The sequence below is a fragment of the Ochlerotatus camptorhynchus genome, unplaced genomic scaffold, assembly GCF_037179485.1.
Source record: "Ochlerotatus camptorhynchus isolate MF236.1 unplaced genomic scaffold, CSIRO-AGI_Acam_v1.1 ptg000392l, whole genome shotgun sequence".
Classification (NCBI taxonomy): Eukaryota; Metazoa; Arthropoda; class Insecta; order Diptera; family Culicidae; genus Ochlerotatus; species Ochlerotatus camptorhynchus.
Window position 1 is genome coordinate 2,640,596 of NW_027040879.1, and position 17,273 is coordinate 2,657,868.

Genomic DNA, 17,273 nt, shown 5'->3' on the forward strand with positions numbered 1-17,273 from the left:
TAAATATCTTGGCGTGATTATTGATGACAAACTCTCATAATGTAAATGTTATCAAGAAAAATGCCAAGAAGTATGGAATTCTATGTCGACTGAAAAACGATTTAACTATTGCCAGTAAAATACAGCTAAATCAATCATCTCTCCTCATCTAGACTATTGCCCTTCCATTTTATTTCTGGCCAATGAAACACAAATATCTAGATTACAGTGCTTGCAGAAAAAAAAAAACACGTTTAATATTGAAATTCACTTCCTCATCTCTTATGCTAGAGGCCTTACAATGGTTGTCGGTGAAGCAAAGAATAGTATATTTGACGATGGTGTTCATTTTTAGGGTAGTTAACGGTTTGCTGCATCGATATTTTTGTGATCGAATTGAAATAGGAAGTGATTATCATAGATATAATACTAGAAACGCGGATAAAATAAGAACACCACATTTCTTGACTTGTGCTTCACAGAATTCATTATATTTTAAAGGAATAAATGTTTTCAACTAAATGTTTAAACACATAAAACAACAGCAGAATTTAAGAAATTTTGCATTTCACACGTTAAAACTTTCTTTTGAACGTTTATCCAGTGATTTTTTATGAATCGACAAATTATGTATCTTGACGAAGTTATTTTTAACGAATTAAGCTGTTATAACGACTTTTTGATAATTATAGTAGCACTGCAAAAACTATTTATGTTCGCCACGATGGTGATGATGAATTTTTAATATTTGATTTAATAGAAGTAGATTAAAAAACAGAAGTCTACAAAGGTTTGAGCCTCGCGCGTGTATTACGGATATAGAGGACTGAATTTAAAATTTGATAAAAAAAAATGCAATTTTGAAGCTTATTTGGAAGATACCTTGAGTTAGTAGTAAGTTATCTGGCAAATGTTGGGGGTTCATGAGCATTCCTGACATTGCTGAAAATTATGATAGCATCAGATTGCGGGTTTGCTAGTGTAATAGGATGCATTGTTGATTGTTCATTTACTCTTGATTGCTTGTTATACTTATGAATATTTTAGGTGGACAAAAAGGCGAACTAAGGGGTGGACGCCTGAGCTTTTCCACATTTATATCGCTGTGAAGCAACTGTTAACTCTAGAGGGAATTTATATCTGTAACTGAAACCAGTTCAATTTTGTAAAAATGTCATATTTAATTATCTTAAAGATAAATTGTCCAGCTCAAACCTTTGTAGGGGTAAGAGGTGGGACGATCTTCATCATCAGCACCAGCGCACAGGTCTACTTTGGAAATCCATGTAGGAGAAAAAATAACTTTAGAGTAAAATGATAAGAAAATTATCTCAGCAATCCCAAATCAATCACGATGGGTAAGGACACTAGAACTAGAGTTCAACGATTTCCAAATAAAAGCTTTCAAGAATTGTCTATCAATTTTACTATGCCTAAAATTTGTCCAGGTATATAAAAAATGTTCCACAGTTTATCGCATAAATGATGAAGCATTTTTCTTTTTCGGTAAAATTCAGAAAAAAAAATGCTTTTCATGGCGTCTGGCTTGATGTTATGCGGACCGGAAACTGCCGGCATGAGTACATAATAAAAATGGCGAACGTGCGCAGGATCCTGATTATCTCGCAATTCACAGCCACATTCCTAATATACATAGGTAGGTATCTGTCAGATATACGTTATCCCTTAGCAGCTACGTGACTAAACTGGAGACATGGTGAAAATTAATTCACCCTCAAGCAAAATTTGTCCGATTCAGAAGTCAAACGTAATAAAATGTATTCAAATTCAGCAGCATCGCCGGCCTATCTGAGCTTGGATAACCATTCATTTAAATTAGCACAACATCATTGCTCTCAAATTAACGCTACGGGAAGGATAGCGCTAAATCATGCTTTGGTACCATACTGTCGTAGGCGTGCAGGTACATTTAAAGCTACATAGTAGAACGGAATAGTACTGGATGTGGGAAAATTATCTTCACTATCTCATCTGTATCACAGAAACTCCTTGCTTAATTCCATCTGGCCTACAACCCAGTCTTCTCGCAGGGTGGTCTGTCTTAAGCAACAGTAACCATGACGCTGCGGTAAGAAGACATCAATCAAATGAAGTTTGTTTTGTTGAGCTCTCCTGATGTCGTGCTATCATTAATCGCAAAGTAAACCAACCCTGAGAGCTCAACCATCTGAGGCATGGCTTGGCAGAAGTGGGGAATCGTTATGGTTCCCGGCGGGTGTATTTGATATGAGTTTGTGCAAGTTCATTAAAATAACATAATCGATACTCCTTCAAGACTGATAAATATGCACAGTTCGAAAAAGTAGTGTAAATTTCTGTTCTGCGTCATATATCATACAAGATTACATTATAGATCGTGTAAATTTATGAGATATGTCATGCGATTGCCCATATATTGTATTCAACCGTGCATCTTTGTAAGCATCATTTCTTATAAGTTGCTGGTTTTCGTGAAAAAAAAGTTTACAAGAAAGAATGTTTGCATGCATGGATATTTAATCACCAGTATATTCACTTTTTTTTTCTATGTGTGTATGTGTAATATACCGAAGCCAATTAAATATGTTAATTAAGCTTCACAATTGAAACTCCTGTAGAGTCATTAGAAAATTTTCCAAGTGACTAACTACCTCACCACAGCTGCGCCGGTGGTGTAGTGGTAAGCGTGATTGCTTATCACCCCAAAGGGCCTGGGTTCAATCTAAGTCGGCGCCACCGGGATTTTCTGAGGCATAACATCTCTGATCACGCCTTCCTTCGTGAGGGAAGTAAATCCGTTGGTCCCCGGTTCATGAGCTGATGGGTCGATAGGTAGGATCCAGGTGTGGGAGCTGCCTTCCTGGCATCGGTAGCATTGGTGCTCAGCACGGAAATCAAGATCGACGGAAAAAAAACCACCTCACCACACTATTGAGATATTCGTTGCATGAAAAATTTTCCCAAATGAGACGTGCTTCCATTTCTTCTCTGCGGGAATCCACCACTGCCATTTCCAACTAAATAAAGGCAACAAAACCTTGATGGATGTAAATTTCCCACCTCATCGCTCTGCTGCGTCAAATTAAACGTCTGCAATGGTTGTGCATATAGTTTAGTAGCCACGTGCGTGAGTCTGCACCATAATCATGAGGTAGCAACGGATCGATGAAAATCAACTTAACACCCTATCTTTGCACAAATGGTCGCAAGGGCATAGTCAGGTTTGAATCTAAGGGGGGGGGGGGGGAATTTAGTATGGAGAATTTGGCCGAATGTCAATAGGTCGAACGCCATTTGGCCAAACGGTTTACTGTTGCTGAGTCAAAGAGACGGTCATCATCCCCCCGTTCTCCCTCTAGCTACGCCTACGGGTGGTTGGAAAGTACTAGATCGAGAACTTGACCTACAGTAGGATAGCAATTTCATGCTAAACAAACTTTCTTTCAACGATGCAATTCAGCCTAATTGCCTAATAAAGTACTGATGTACTCCCCGTAATATTTTATTCAGCTCGCAATCATCTGGTTTAGGTGATTTTTACAACCTAGCAACAGTCTCAAAGTTAACCGTTTTTTGCCATTAAATAACAGACTATCGAAGCTGTTGTTTAGTCTTTTAGATTTTTTATAAGTAATTGCATTAGGACCCCATTTCATTTTCATTATTTATTTATAGACCTGCTAACTAACCAAATCATTCACATAGCCTGCGTACCTTCAGTGATCATATAGCCAACGTGAAAGATTCTCATCCTGGGAGGTGGCTTTTTTTCGCCTCAATTCAGATTTCTGTCGACTTACTTGATCTCCTAGATGAGGCTCCACCGCCATGAGCCCCTAAATCTGCCGGGGTTTCAATTTAGTGCATGCTTGCAGATTTCGTTTACACCCCGTTCGTAGTGTGTGGTCGATCCTTCTCCACTTACGTTTGTGAATTTTTGTTGATATTGAGTTTAGTTTAGGTTTTAGAGTACGGTAGTTTTTGCTTCCAGTCGGCAGCTAAAACGCACATCATCAAGCTGGAACGGATCCAGTATCGTTGTCTTCGTATCGCGTTAGGATGCATGCACTCGACTTATACTATGAGTCTCGAAGTGCTGGCGGGCATGTTGCCACTATCCCTTCGTTTTTCAGAGTTATCTCTGAGGCTCCTCACCCGTTGCGAAGTAATGAACCCACTGGTGATCGAAAATTTTGAGAAGCTTCTGGAGCTAAATCCTCAAACATGTTTTATGACTTTGTACTACCTATATTTAACACAGGATGTCAGCCCTTCAAGAAATATTCCCAATCGTGTAGTCTTCTCCGATTTCGGCAATTCAGTGAATTTTGATTTATCCATGACTCAGGAAATCCGCGGAATTCCAGAGCATCATCGTCCTATGATTGCTCCGTCATTATACTCTGCAAAGTTTGGCCATGTTGATTCTGCAAGAACGTTTTTCACAGATGGATCTCTAATAGAGGAGTCCGCTGGTTTTGGTGTATTTAATGAATTTCATAGCGCCTCTCGAAAACTTGAAGCTCCTTGTTCTGTGTATGTGGCTGAACTGGCAGCAATTCACTACACTTTGGAAACTATTGCTTCACTTCTTCCAGACCACTACTTTATTTTTACGGATAGTCTCAGTTCTGTCGAGGCTATCCGTTCCATTAGGCCGGTAAAGCACTTCTCGTATTTTCTCTTGAAAATACGAGAACTGCTTAGTGCTTTATCCGTGCGCTCTTTCATCATCACCTTCGCGTGGGTCCCTTCGCATTGCTCAATTTTGGGCAATGAGAAGGCGGATTCACTTGCGAAGGTGGGCGCTATGGAAGGCGACATTTATGATCGACAGATCGCCTATAGTGAATTTTTCTCTATTTATCGTCAGCAGTCGCTCGTTAGCTGGCAACATCAATGGAGTGAAGGGAGCTTGGGACGATGGCTACATTCAATTATCCCTAAGGTGTCGAAGTTTGCATGGTTCAAAGGGTTGGACTTGTGTCGAGACTTCATACGCGTGATGTCTCGTCTCATGTCCAATCACTATTGTCTAAACGCTCACTTGTTCCGTGTGGGGTTGGGAGACAGCAATCTCTGTGAATGATGACAAGGTTACCAGGACGCTGATCACATCCTTTGGTCTTGTGCGGAGTATCGTGAAGTCAGTTCACATTTTTATGATTCCCTTCGGGCTAGAGGTAGACAACCTAATGTTCCAGTTCGGGATATTTTGGCTAGACGCGATCTGGAGTTTATGAAACTCATATATGTTTACTTTAAGGATATTAACCTTAGATTGTAAGTTTGATTAACCTTGTGTTTAGTTTGTGTTTTGTACATCTGGGGTTTTTTTTTTTCAATGTTTGTTTTCAAGATGAATAGAAATAATTTCATGCTTTTGGATTCATTAAATAGTTGTATCGTAAACCACATTTAAAACCTCCTTCTTCCCTTTTCCCATCCAAAAAATTGTAAATCTCCACTAACCTTGAGACGACCGCGAGTACTCGGTCCAGTTCCTTTAACTTTAAATATAAGACAGTAATAATGTATAACGCAAAGGATAACTCGGCTCTGTAAAGTTTATTCGATTGAGCCTGTACAAATAAAGTAATTACAAAGAAAAAAGAATGTATTGACATGATATTCGCTTTGATGGAAGCTGAGAAATCCTCTGCACTTCCACGAGAAATCACACAAATGTTGCGTATGCACCAAGGTTCGTTTTTGGCAAATAGTATGCTGAATTACAGTGATGAGTTCGAGTTAAGAAAAAAAAGCGACTTACAAATCTCGAATGTAGAGGAGCATGAAATTAAAGTCACACAGCAAAAAATAAATTTTAATATTACATCCAAGAGGACGCACTTCAATCATGTCGAAAATCTCATGTAATTTTAATGGCCACAAAAATAAACAAATGCAGTAAAAGCTGCGTAATGTCAGTTCATGCACTTTATTAATGATAATTTTGTCCTTTTTGACAAGTAATATTACACCATATTTTCGACACGATTGAAGTCCATCCACTTTGATGTGATATCAAAATTATTTTTTTGCTGTGCATGATGTTCTGCTTTGGAAGCAAAAACGGTCGCTCTCAGGACACCGAGTCCCTCATATAACACCACACCACTTATGATCGAGTTGTTGTAGCCTTTCAAATCAGGCACCGACGAAAACGACGACCATTTTTTTCAAAATCCAGTGAACATTGTGCGCGAGGATTTTTTTAACCTTGTTGTACAATTGGAAGCTGAGTACAGTCTCAAACCCATTTCATTTTCTCGAGCAGAAAAAAAAGTAAGAGGTTGTATCCAAGACATGACCGTAGATTTGACGTAGGATTACGAAAGGTAGTTTTGATGTCACAGCAAAAGCATAGTATATATTAAATTGATTTCTTAACTCGTTATCAGAGAAGAAGTTCGATAGGTTGAAATTCGGAAGCAATTTGAAAGTTCTGTTTGTGAGGTGCTCTGACGATGTCGATGTAGTACAAGCCAATCCTGGATGATATGTCTTGGATACAAGCTCTTACTCTTTAGTTAACCCTTTTAACAATCATTTGTGGTCCTAAAAAGGACCGATGGGTTGGAAGCCTGGAAGCTAGTTTAAAACAATGCTGTAGAATGTTTTCCTCGATGTTCTTGGAGATGCGGAAATGAAATATGTATTAGGAAAAACAAATAAATGACAGAATCTGAGCCTGCTGGCAAATTGCGGGTTGTGCTTAGTAGGCCGAGAATTAGATCTAATCCCTGCCAGTAATATTTCCATAAAAATTGTTTTCAAAGGGCGCTTTTTTATTATGACGCAACCTCAACCCATTTTGAAAATGCTACTCGATATGGGGACGGTTTTGAATCTGTCCAACTGTTCTTGTCATGTACTAGATCATTTACAAGTGTCACAAGATCAGTTTTGACCATCAATAATAATTATGAATGCGTTAGAAAGCATAACTGACATTTAATTGGACGAAACCCAATAAACAAACTCTTAATTTGAAAGCACGGCTACGAAAAAAAATAAAGGGTTGTGTCCTATGCACGACCCCAGTATGACGTAGAACCACGCAAAATTGATGTATGTTATGCATTTTTGACTATTATACTTACATTTTTCAAGTATTTCAATGTTTCGGTTATGGTTTACTTTTTTTTTGTTTCCTTGATTTGTTTTCCGTCGATCTTGTTTTCCGTGCTGAGCACCAATGCTACCGAAGCCAGGGAGGCAGCTCCCTCACCTGGACTCTACCTAACGACCCATCAACTTATGAACCGGCTTGGCACATACAACTTTTCCGCGTTTCGGTTTAGTGAAACGGGACCCAAGGCTCATTACTCATTGTAAAAGGTGATCACGCCGTGATCCCCCTTTATCCGCTGACTTGGTCCTGCTTGTTACAGGACCAAGTGCCACGCCGTCCGAAGCGGTAATGAGCAAAAGCAGTAGTAGTTCTTCTTTATTTTGATTTGTTTTGTGGTTTACAATTGCTAATACAGGGCAAGAGGTTAGCCAGAAGGGCTCTTCATCTTTGATGGACTTTTTGATTTTGTGGTGTACTTGTTGTTTTTTATGTTTTGTAATGTTTTCAATTTTCTTCTTGTGAAGTATGTTGTTTGAATGTATTAATTTGTTATTCTACCTACTTAACCTAAATTAACCTAACGTGCCAGATCCCTGAAGATCTGCCTACAGCAATCTCTGAACCTTGCGATGGAGTCAGCTCTCCGTAACTCCAGTGTCTGAAGACGAGCCAAACGGGACCTCAGAATTTCTAGTCCGCGGGGGACTGTTAAGGACCATCCTACCCAAGTAAGAATTTTGGTTTTATGAAGGCTCTGGAGACCATGATTTAAACTTGTAGCATGCTTTAAAACCTCGATAAAACTTGCAATGTTACTTGGGTAAGGATCCTGTTTTGGATCCTTTGGAGTTTGAGGTGATGGCATTTGGCGCAACTCTCCCAGATTGGCATCCCATATTCTATTACGGGAAGGATGATTTGTTTGTAGACAGCAAGCTTATTTTTCAGGGACAGGGTAGACCTCCTGTTGATGAGTGGATACAACGATCTTATCAAGATATTGCACTTGGTATTGGTTTTGTCAATGTGCTCCCTCAAAAGAAGCTTGCTGTCTAGTGTTAGCCGGAGGTACACGACCCTTTTTGGACCATTCCACCAGTGAGCCATTTAAGCAGATCTTATTATTCTCAGACGGAACTAGTCTGGGAGATTTTGAGTGTGGAAAGATGATGACCTGGGTCTTTGCCGCGTTGATACGGATCTTCCAGCTGTTGAAATATTCAGACAGGACGTCCAGGCGTCTCTAAAGTTTGGCAGTCAGAGCTCCAATAGCCCTACCCTTGTAGACGATGGATGTGTCATCTGCGAACAGAGACAACGATCCACCATCTGGAAGAGCCGGCATATTGGAGGTGAACAGGTTGAATAGAATGGGGCCAAGGATGCTTCCTTGTGGAACCCCGGCACCGATGTTGAAAGCATCCGATGAGATGCTATTAAGAGAGACTCGGAACATCCTGTCCGATAGATAGTTGTTTATTATCTTCACTACCTTCTACGAGCTAACATAGCCCGTATTTATACCCTACGTTATTTCTGAGGCAGCGTGGCAGCAATAGTGCTTTTGGTAGTGAAGTGGTGCTAGATGGTGAACAATTTGAGGTAGTGGAAGAATATGTGTATGTTACCCGCGAGGTGAAGAGACGTATTGCAGCTGCAAACAAGGCCTTTTACGGATTACGTAACCAGCTCAAATCCCGTAGCTTGCAAGCGAAAACGAAATTCTCATTGTATAAGACGCTGAATCTGATACTTCCGGTGGCTCTCTACGGCCATGAATCCTGGACGTTAAATAAGACTGACCGGAGAGCATTTGGTGTCTTCGAGCGTAAGGTGCTGCGAACAATACTCGGCGGTAAACAAGAAAATGGCATCTGGCGGCGTCGGTTGGATCACGAGTTGTACCAAGTGTACCGCATGCGTGATAATGTTTGCACCATCGAACAAGTAAGGTTCCCGTTTCACCTGTGAATACAATGCCTTGGTTTTCTTTGCATGCATGCACCTATAGCTCATACCGTAGTAGGCTGTGTTCAAAAGAAAATGATTTACTTAGTTTGACAGTTGCACCATGACGAAGTGGCAACGTATTCGTGATTTGTGCCACGGGCAAATGTCGCAAAAAGACATTTCAATCGCTGTGGGAGTGTCCCGGTGGACCTTCAAAAGGGTTTTAGACCGAGAAAAGAAAGGACAACTATTCGCGAAGGTGGCCACAGGTCTTCCGAGGTCAGCTCGGGTTCCGAGGGTTATCGCTGCTATCAAAAGGAAGATTCGCGTGAATCCAGTGCTTTCAATAAGGAAAATGGCAAAGGAACACGGGATCAGTGACTTTACGGCACGGTAGATCGTAAGGGAAGATTGCGGGGCAAAGTCGAGGGCAGGGAAAAAAACTCACATGATTACCGGATCCCGGATGCGGTTCCGGGAGCTACAAGTCGAACGATGCAAGAAAATCTTGACTTTCCTTAAGCGGAAAAATTCGGTAGTCCTGTTCACCGACGAGAGCATGTTCACCGTCGATCCCGTATCAAATTCCAGAACTGACTGGTATATTAGTTCTCTTCCGGTAAAAGACGTGGCCGACGAGCACAAGAACGTGTATCTGACCAAGCATCATGCTAGCGTTATGGTGTTTGGATTGGTGGCTTCCGATGGCAAAAAAATGGTCTACATCGGGATTTTAAGTAAGTATGTTCTTCCGTGGATCAAAGAACATTGCTCAATGGTGCAAACATACGGTATAACATTACGGATATAGTGAAGTTTATAAAACACGCTACACGCTCGTGGTGACTGGGAACGATTGGCTCAGGACCGAGTCCAGTGGAGAAGACCACTTCGTTTGGCGCAGAATCAACAAGACAATTCGTAGCCAATCTAGTATCAAGTATCATTACTATTACTTATATAGTCCCCCAAGGCTCGCACTAAGGTCATCTTTAGTTTATTTTATTCGTAAACGACATCTCCTTTATTCTTAAAAACAGAAAAGTATTAATCTATGCGGATGACATGAAGTTCTTTCTAGAAATAAGAAGCAAAGAAGATATACAGTTATAGGGTAGAGTACTACTTCGGTCTAATCGCCCATTTTGGGTCTATCGAGCAGAAAACATCAAATAAATCCATTGTTTCATAGTTGACAAGACAATTACGCGTTTGGTACGATACTTTAGTTCAAAAGCTACCGAACGAAGTCAATGAGAACGCGTGATATGAATGTTTACACCAATTTTTCTCAAAAACAAAAGAAGCATTCCGATCAATTCAATCGGTATCTTTATCCGATAGGCCGAAGTGAATTCAATGACGTTTCAATGGCGTTTCAATGTATAGGCCTAATTTACAATCCGTAGGCGGTCAAGAAGCAGTGTTAGATTTGGTGCGTACGCAAAGGCAAATAGATTTAGTGAGTCATCTGCAGTGAAAACATTTCATTTAGTGAAAAAAAAATCCAATCGAAAAATAGAGGCAAAGTGCAGGTTGTGTTTAGTAAGCCCAAAATAAGATCTAAGCCCTACCAGAATAAAATAAGCTTATTCTATGTTTGGTGTAACAAAAGCCTCCTGCAACTAATCGTTCGGAATGGAGTAAAACCGTTGGTCCTGGCGTCGGTAGCATTGATACTCAGTACGGAAAACAGGTCAAGGAAAAACAAATCCTCTTCCATCTTATGAAGCACCCTGCATGCTCATGAACATTCGAACATAAAAAGCGCGTCGTGAATTTATAATGGTTTCGTTTGTGAACGATATCGTATCGCACCGGATTGACTCAGTAGAACTGTTATCAAAACTTAATTTAAACATACTTTCTCGACATCTGCGAACTAGAAATATATTTACTGCAAATCACTATCGCATAAATTATGCCAAATTTGGTCCATTAAATAAAAGTATGACTGCTTACAATAAACATAGTGAAACCATTGACTTGAAAATGATTAAAGCCAGAGTAAAGCAGTACTTTAATTCTATTCGTAATTTTAACACATGACTTGGAACTTGTACAAATGGTCTACATCTGATTGACGACAATAAATTAATAAATTAATTAAAAGAAATTTCCAGTGGAAGCCGAGAGGTTGACGAGATGTTTCAGAAAAGTCGGAAAATCTGTCTGAAAACATTGGAAGACACTGCCGGAGTAAGCTAACAGAATCTGTCGGCAGAGCCAGAGGAAAATTCTGGGTTAAATTAAAATAAAATCCAATGGATGTCTGAAGAACCTTTCAAAAGAAATCAGAAAAATCAAAAAAAGGAAAATAAATGAAACCCTAAGCCCCGTCCTTCGCTGCGCCAGTGGGCCTATTTAATTAAAAACTGCTATTTATTTAATTGTTTGAATTCGCAACAAAAAATCGTAATGCCTCAAACTGTTCTCTCAAGCTAACAACAACATCATCATCATTCATCAAGGATAACAAATTCACCAAGATGTAAGAAACGTTCCACTCATGACCTTCTCTTATTAACCGATTGCCTGCAGCGCATAGTGAGATCCTTTTGACATTGGTTCTAACGCTTGAATATGTTTTTTTCGGCCAAACATTAAAAACAAAACACGCCCGTTGCCTATTCCGGCAGAGGATACTTAGTAACTCTGGATCAAAGAATACGACTCCCCTGAGCTATTGTTTACTTCTACCAAGTAGTAACTCACCGACCTTACCATTATTCCTACTCAGAAGGCATGCGCCCGACGGACGACTGATGGAATGAACTGAGTTATGTGAGTCCTGAGTGCTGCTGCCATAGTGGGCCAAAATTTTCCACCCAGTCATGGAACATGCATAAATGACGTATCATTTTAGGGGCGGGGGGATTAAGAAGTTTTGACTGGCCATATAAGGTATAGCCAAGTACGCTACGAGGGGTGTGTCTAAAAATGGTCCAAAATATACTACGGCATTTATGGATGACCCCTCAGTCGGTGTGTGTCTGAACAAAACGGATTCCTGACGGAGGCAACAAGTGTACGCCTTGGTATGCCAGCCATTCAGTTCACAGAGAACGGTATTTCGAGGCGGACGACGCTCTGGAGGATCGAAAGCACCGCTGTCGGTATCGTCCTTGTTGCCGTCTGCGTCTGTGTCTGCGTCGTCGTTGTCTGACCCCGGGGACAGAATATTAAAATTTAATCAGTAGATTGGATCAGCTTTCAAAACGCGCCATCATCGGCGAACGAATTCAAACATATGACCTGAAGTGATGTGAACTAGAATTGTTTCATCGATTTTGTGCTCAGTCTTACCCTTAAAGTGTTAAATTAATCCACGCTTGGGACCAATAGTTTGTCCGGATAATAAACCAGATTGTGCGATCAGCATGCTGCTGCCGCTGTTGGAATATGTACTGTGCATTAACCCGGAACTAAAATGGACTGCATGACATGACAATTACCAGCTGGAAGCAAGTGTTTTCTAATGCGCAACAGATGAACAAATTAGCACGTACAACTGATTATCATATTGTACAACGGAAGTATGTTATCTAGCACGCGACACATACGTGAGCTCATCGTTTTCAGCTGCTATCTGGAAAACGTTGTAACGAATGCCTAATGGTAATTGCGAACGGATGCCCAAAGATACGACCGACGGTGGCTATAGTCACGGTAGTCGGGAAATCCATTCATAGAAGGTACGTTTTCCCACAATTTCCGCTCAAATGGAGCACGTAAATGCTGGTGCAGTTTTATTGATTAGTAGAACGATCAACGGGCGTAGCTATAAAGCAAAACCATGCTGGGGGCGGCTGGGTTCGATTTCCGGTCCGGTCTAGGAATTTTTCGGGTTGGAAAATTTATCGACTATCCTGGGCATAGAGTATGATTGTACTTGCCACACAATAATACTGATGCAAAAATGATACAGGCTTAGAAAGCTCTAAATTATCAACTGCGGCAGTGCTCAAAGAATACTAAGGTGAGAGCCGGCGTAAAGTCTCAGAAGAGACATATCAAATCCAAAAAGAAAGAGAAGAATGATCATAGAGGATATGAATATGAAACTTGATAGTCATACTCATTTGACGAGGAATTAATTGTGCATATGTGATATGCCAAATTTTAAATTTGGCTACATATATGCATGTATGACGTAGCTGGAGATGTCCCTCTTGAATTTCAAATTTAAGAGATAAACAAGCTATTAGTGCCGCAGAGTGCTTCTGTCCTACATTATTTTTGGACTGTAGAGTACAGCTTTTCCACTTTTCTAAATTGTATTGTAACATTTCACAACTTATAATGGCTGTTATTTTCCCAAAATGATGGATTATAGTCAATATGCAGTTTGGTTTAGTAGCGGTTCTTACTGCAAGTTGAAATGGGGGTAAAATATCCATGGCGTGCGAAATGCGCCCCATTTTATCTCAGCTGCTGGTTGATACGATGGCGAAAATTTGCTGCCATACGTTGAAATTTAAATGTACTATTTGAATGGAAGCAAAAAGTTGTTTAATTAAAGTAATTTGGAATTTATAAAATAGAAAAACAATTTTGCCGAAAATCACACAAGAAAGTTATCTCTTGATACAGATGGTATCTCTGAACACTACCGAAAATAATGATTTGATTGAGGCAAGTTTTAAGCTACATCTTTCATCTATCTACTCGAGCGATTGGTATGTCTATTAGAAAAATATAAGTTATTTTCAATATTTTTTCCCTTGATTTGTTTTCCGTCGATCTTGTTTTCCGTGCTGCGAACCAATGCTACCGACGCCAGGAAGGCAGCTCCCACACCTGGACCCTATCAATCAACCCATCAACTCATGAACCGGTTACCAACGGCTTTACTTCCAAAGGAAGGCGTGATCAGAGATGTTATGCCTCAGAACATCCAGGCGGCGCCGACAGGGATTGAACCCAGGCCTGCTGGGGTGAGAGGTAATCACACTTACCACTACACCACCTGCGCCGCTGTTTTCAATATTACTATTTGTTACTCTAAGTGGGGCATACCCAACAAACAATTTGAGCTGATTAAAAGCTGAATAAGCTATTTTTTACCTGAAGCAGCATATTTTTGCCTGAATAAGCTCTTATTCAGCTTTCAATGTTTGTTGGGTAATGCGCCCCTCGAATTTTAGTGTTGGAATCATAACATCAGGCGTGAACCTTTGAAATTCAATAGAGGAAGAACATTGATAAAGCCTAACTACAGGGTTGGCTCAAATAACTGAATCACGTATTGATTTCAGTGTTTAAAATGGGGTAAAATGGTTAGTATCTACACTAGACTGATGCAAAATATGAAATCTTCACTCCACAGTGCTCAAACGGTTTCAAATCAGGTCCTGATTAGCCTCCCAAAATTTAAACTCATTTGGTAAAAAACTGACTTGGCACATACTATTCGAAGTTTATATGGAAATTACTATGGGAAAAACAAACTTTTTGTTCATTGTCATTCAACTATTACTACGGGAAATTTTCTAAGCTACAACTTTGCGGAATATCGTTTTTGTCAAATGTCAAATTAAATTGTTATTAATTGCTTAAGAGATTGATAATCTTATGGCATGATCAAGCAGCTGTTCTGTGAGCAACACTGTATTCTGCAGTGCGACATAGTAGCCATGATATTTGTGTTCTATTCTTCGCACCAGAAACACCAATGTTGCCTGCTGAACAGTTGATTGAGCATAATCATAAGACATTAGTGAATTGAATCATCAATTACGTTTGCTCCTTACATTTGATCAAAAAGTGGTCTGGAACAAAGTTGTAGCTGAGAAAATTTGCTACAATTACTGCTATTATTTTTAAAAGCATAGTGATGTGGTGAATTGTTAGATAGATATGAACAAAAACATAAGTTTTTTCCCATAGTAATTCCCATATAAACTTGAAATGGTTTGTGACTTGGCAGTTTCTTACTAAAGTAGTTCAAATTTTGGGAGGCTAAGCAGGACCCAATTTGGAACAGTTTAAGCAATGCGGAGCGAAAATTTCAAATTTTGCATCAGTCTAATCTACACAGATCGATCAATACAGACCCAGAAATAGAAAATCCAAGTTATTAGTGACAATTTGAAATATGAATAACATGAATCCATTGAACTCCTGTGAAGTTTTCTTCTTATTCTTAGCATTTCAAGCCTTATAGCATATTAGCAAATGGCGTGCTCTCAAATTAGTGTTCTAGATGCACTTCTACAGTTATTAATTGAGAGCTCTCGATGGCTGTACCATTTTTGCATTAGTAATATTGTGGGGCAAGTAGAGTCATACAGTTGCCCAGGGAAGTCAAGAAATTTTCCAACCAGAAAAATTCTTAGACCGGACCGGGAATCGAACCCAGCCACCTCCAGCATGATCTTGCTTTGTAGCTGTACCTTAACCGACTATGCTAAGGGAGGTCCCCTGTGAAATGTTATGGTTTAAAAATACCAAACCAAAGGGAATTGACAAATTCATGGCAACTTTGTATTAAATACAGAACAAAATTCTTGAATTCATGAGGTACGTGCCACTAGCAATGCTAGCAAAGGCTCAACGCAATAGCTTAAGCTGATAGAACTGAACTGTAAGTGTATCCTGTTATACTTCAATACGTTTGTATCAAATTACAAAAAGAATCAATCAGAAATACTAAAAAATAATTTTAATATCACATCAAAGTAGATGCACCTCAATCGTGTTGAAAATAAGATTTAATATTAATAGCCAAAAAGGACAAAATGTATCGTTAATACAGGGCATAAACTTAAATTACGCTGCTTTTACGGCATTTGTTTATTGTTGAGGCCATAAAAATTACATGAGATTTTCGGCATGATTGAAGTGCATCCTCTTGGATGTAATATTACAATTTATTTTTTTCTGTGTATCTTTCCGGGTCAAAATTATGCCTTATTATTTTTGCATCACTTATTTGGGCATCTCTGCATATGCTACCTTCGAATGCAACCAGTATGCGCATTTTGGCACGCAGTAATTCGAAAAGTGGTTTTTGAGGACTTTTTTAATGTTATCTATTTAAACAAAAAATTTAAAAAATTCGTAAATTTACACCTTTAATGTAAATTTAGGTGCTCTGAGAGTGACATACGAGCGTTTTGACATAAATTTAAGTTATAACAGACGCGAAATATAGCTCAATCAAACGTACTTTTCATCGAGCAACGAACTTTTCAGTATCGGAGCACTTAAAGGCCCCCGTCTGGAAGTATTATTGATATTATTCCCTTGCTGGGATTTTTTAGAACATCTGGGAAAACCCGCAAAAATGAGCTAGAAAAATAAGCTAATTTAAAAATCGAAGCACACTACGCTCTAGCATAACTTTCTGGCAACATGATAGTTGGAAATTTTTTGGGAAAATCCAACCCACAAAAAAACTGGGTTGTTTTTCCGACATGAAGACCACCCAATTCCGGCCACGTGATTGCATAGGTGTAGACACCATGTTCTATCTTTCCCCTCTGATAGCTCGTGATCTTTATTCTAAAGTACCAGATAATTATATACTAGAAGATTCGTGAGAATGTCAGGAATCTTTTGGTGTACTTCAAAGTACAATTTTCCGACTTTCCTCGCATCGTTTTTCCATTTTCATTTCATGCATACCATTTTCCCGATATACCGGTACATGGCGGACAAGGCATGGGAAAGAAAAAAAAACTGTACTAAACACGAATTTCTCGCGAGGAGCTTTCGGCTCACATGATTTTTGCGGACGGCTGACTGAAGCATGCGAATAGTGGTGTCGTATGTTTAGCAAAAAATAATTCAAGTTGTTGATAATGAAAATGGCCAACAAGAAATTTCCCTACATCCTCCATTTCGCCCTGAATGACAATGGGTCCAAATATGCACTGGGAAACCTAGTGTTCTCTGCATGTCGATGAAACTAGCTAGGTTACTAGTGTTTTCTTTGATTGGAGTAAACATATAAATATTGTTTGGGAAGCAATATAAGCAATAAGCAAAATATCCTCCCACTTTGATATTGTATGTATGTATGTAAGGTAGCCACCATCCCTTCGAAGATCTTGTCTTGTATGCAGCTCCACTTAATAGCAAGATCAATTTGAGCTACCGATCTGAATTCACAATATCGCTGTATGAAGGGCCAAAAACGGTGGGGTGGACCCGTAAGCAGAGACACTTACGCGAAATCCACGGGAATTTAAGAATCTCCTTCCAACGATACGATCCAACAAATCGAATAACGCAATTCGCAATACTTATTAAGCTTCCTACA

General features: G+C 39.5%; 1 protein-coding gene across 3 annotated transcripts in view; it reads left to right on the top strand.

Annotated features, from left to right (window-relative positions):
• Sytalpha (Synaptotagmin alpha) overlaps window positions 1-17,273 on the top strand; it is a 148,224-nt gene that overhangs the window by 51,346 nt on the left and 79,605 nt on the right. Inside the window, exon 1 of one of the 3 annotated variants that reach the window (XM_065233228.1) lies at window positions 12,129-12,702. The exons of the other annotated variants lie outside the window; for them this stretch is intronic. The gene's annotated coding sequence lies outside the window, so the exon portion shown is untranslated. Of the gene's footprint in view, window positions 1-12,128; window positions 12,703-17,273 lie in introns of those variants that run through there. 3 annotated transcript variants of the gene reach the window in all.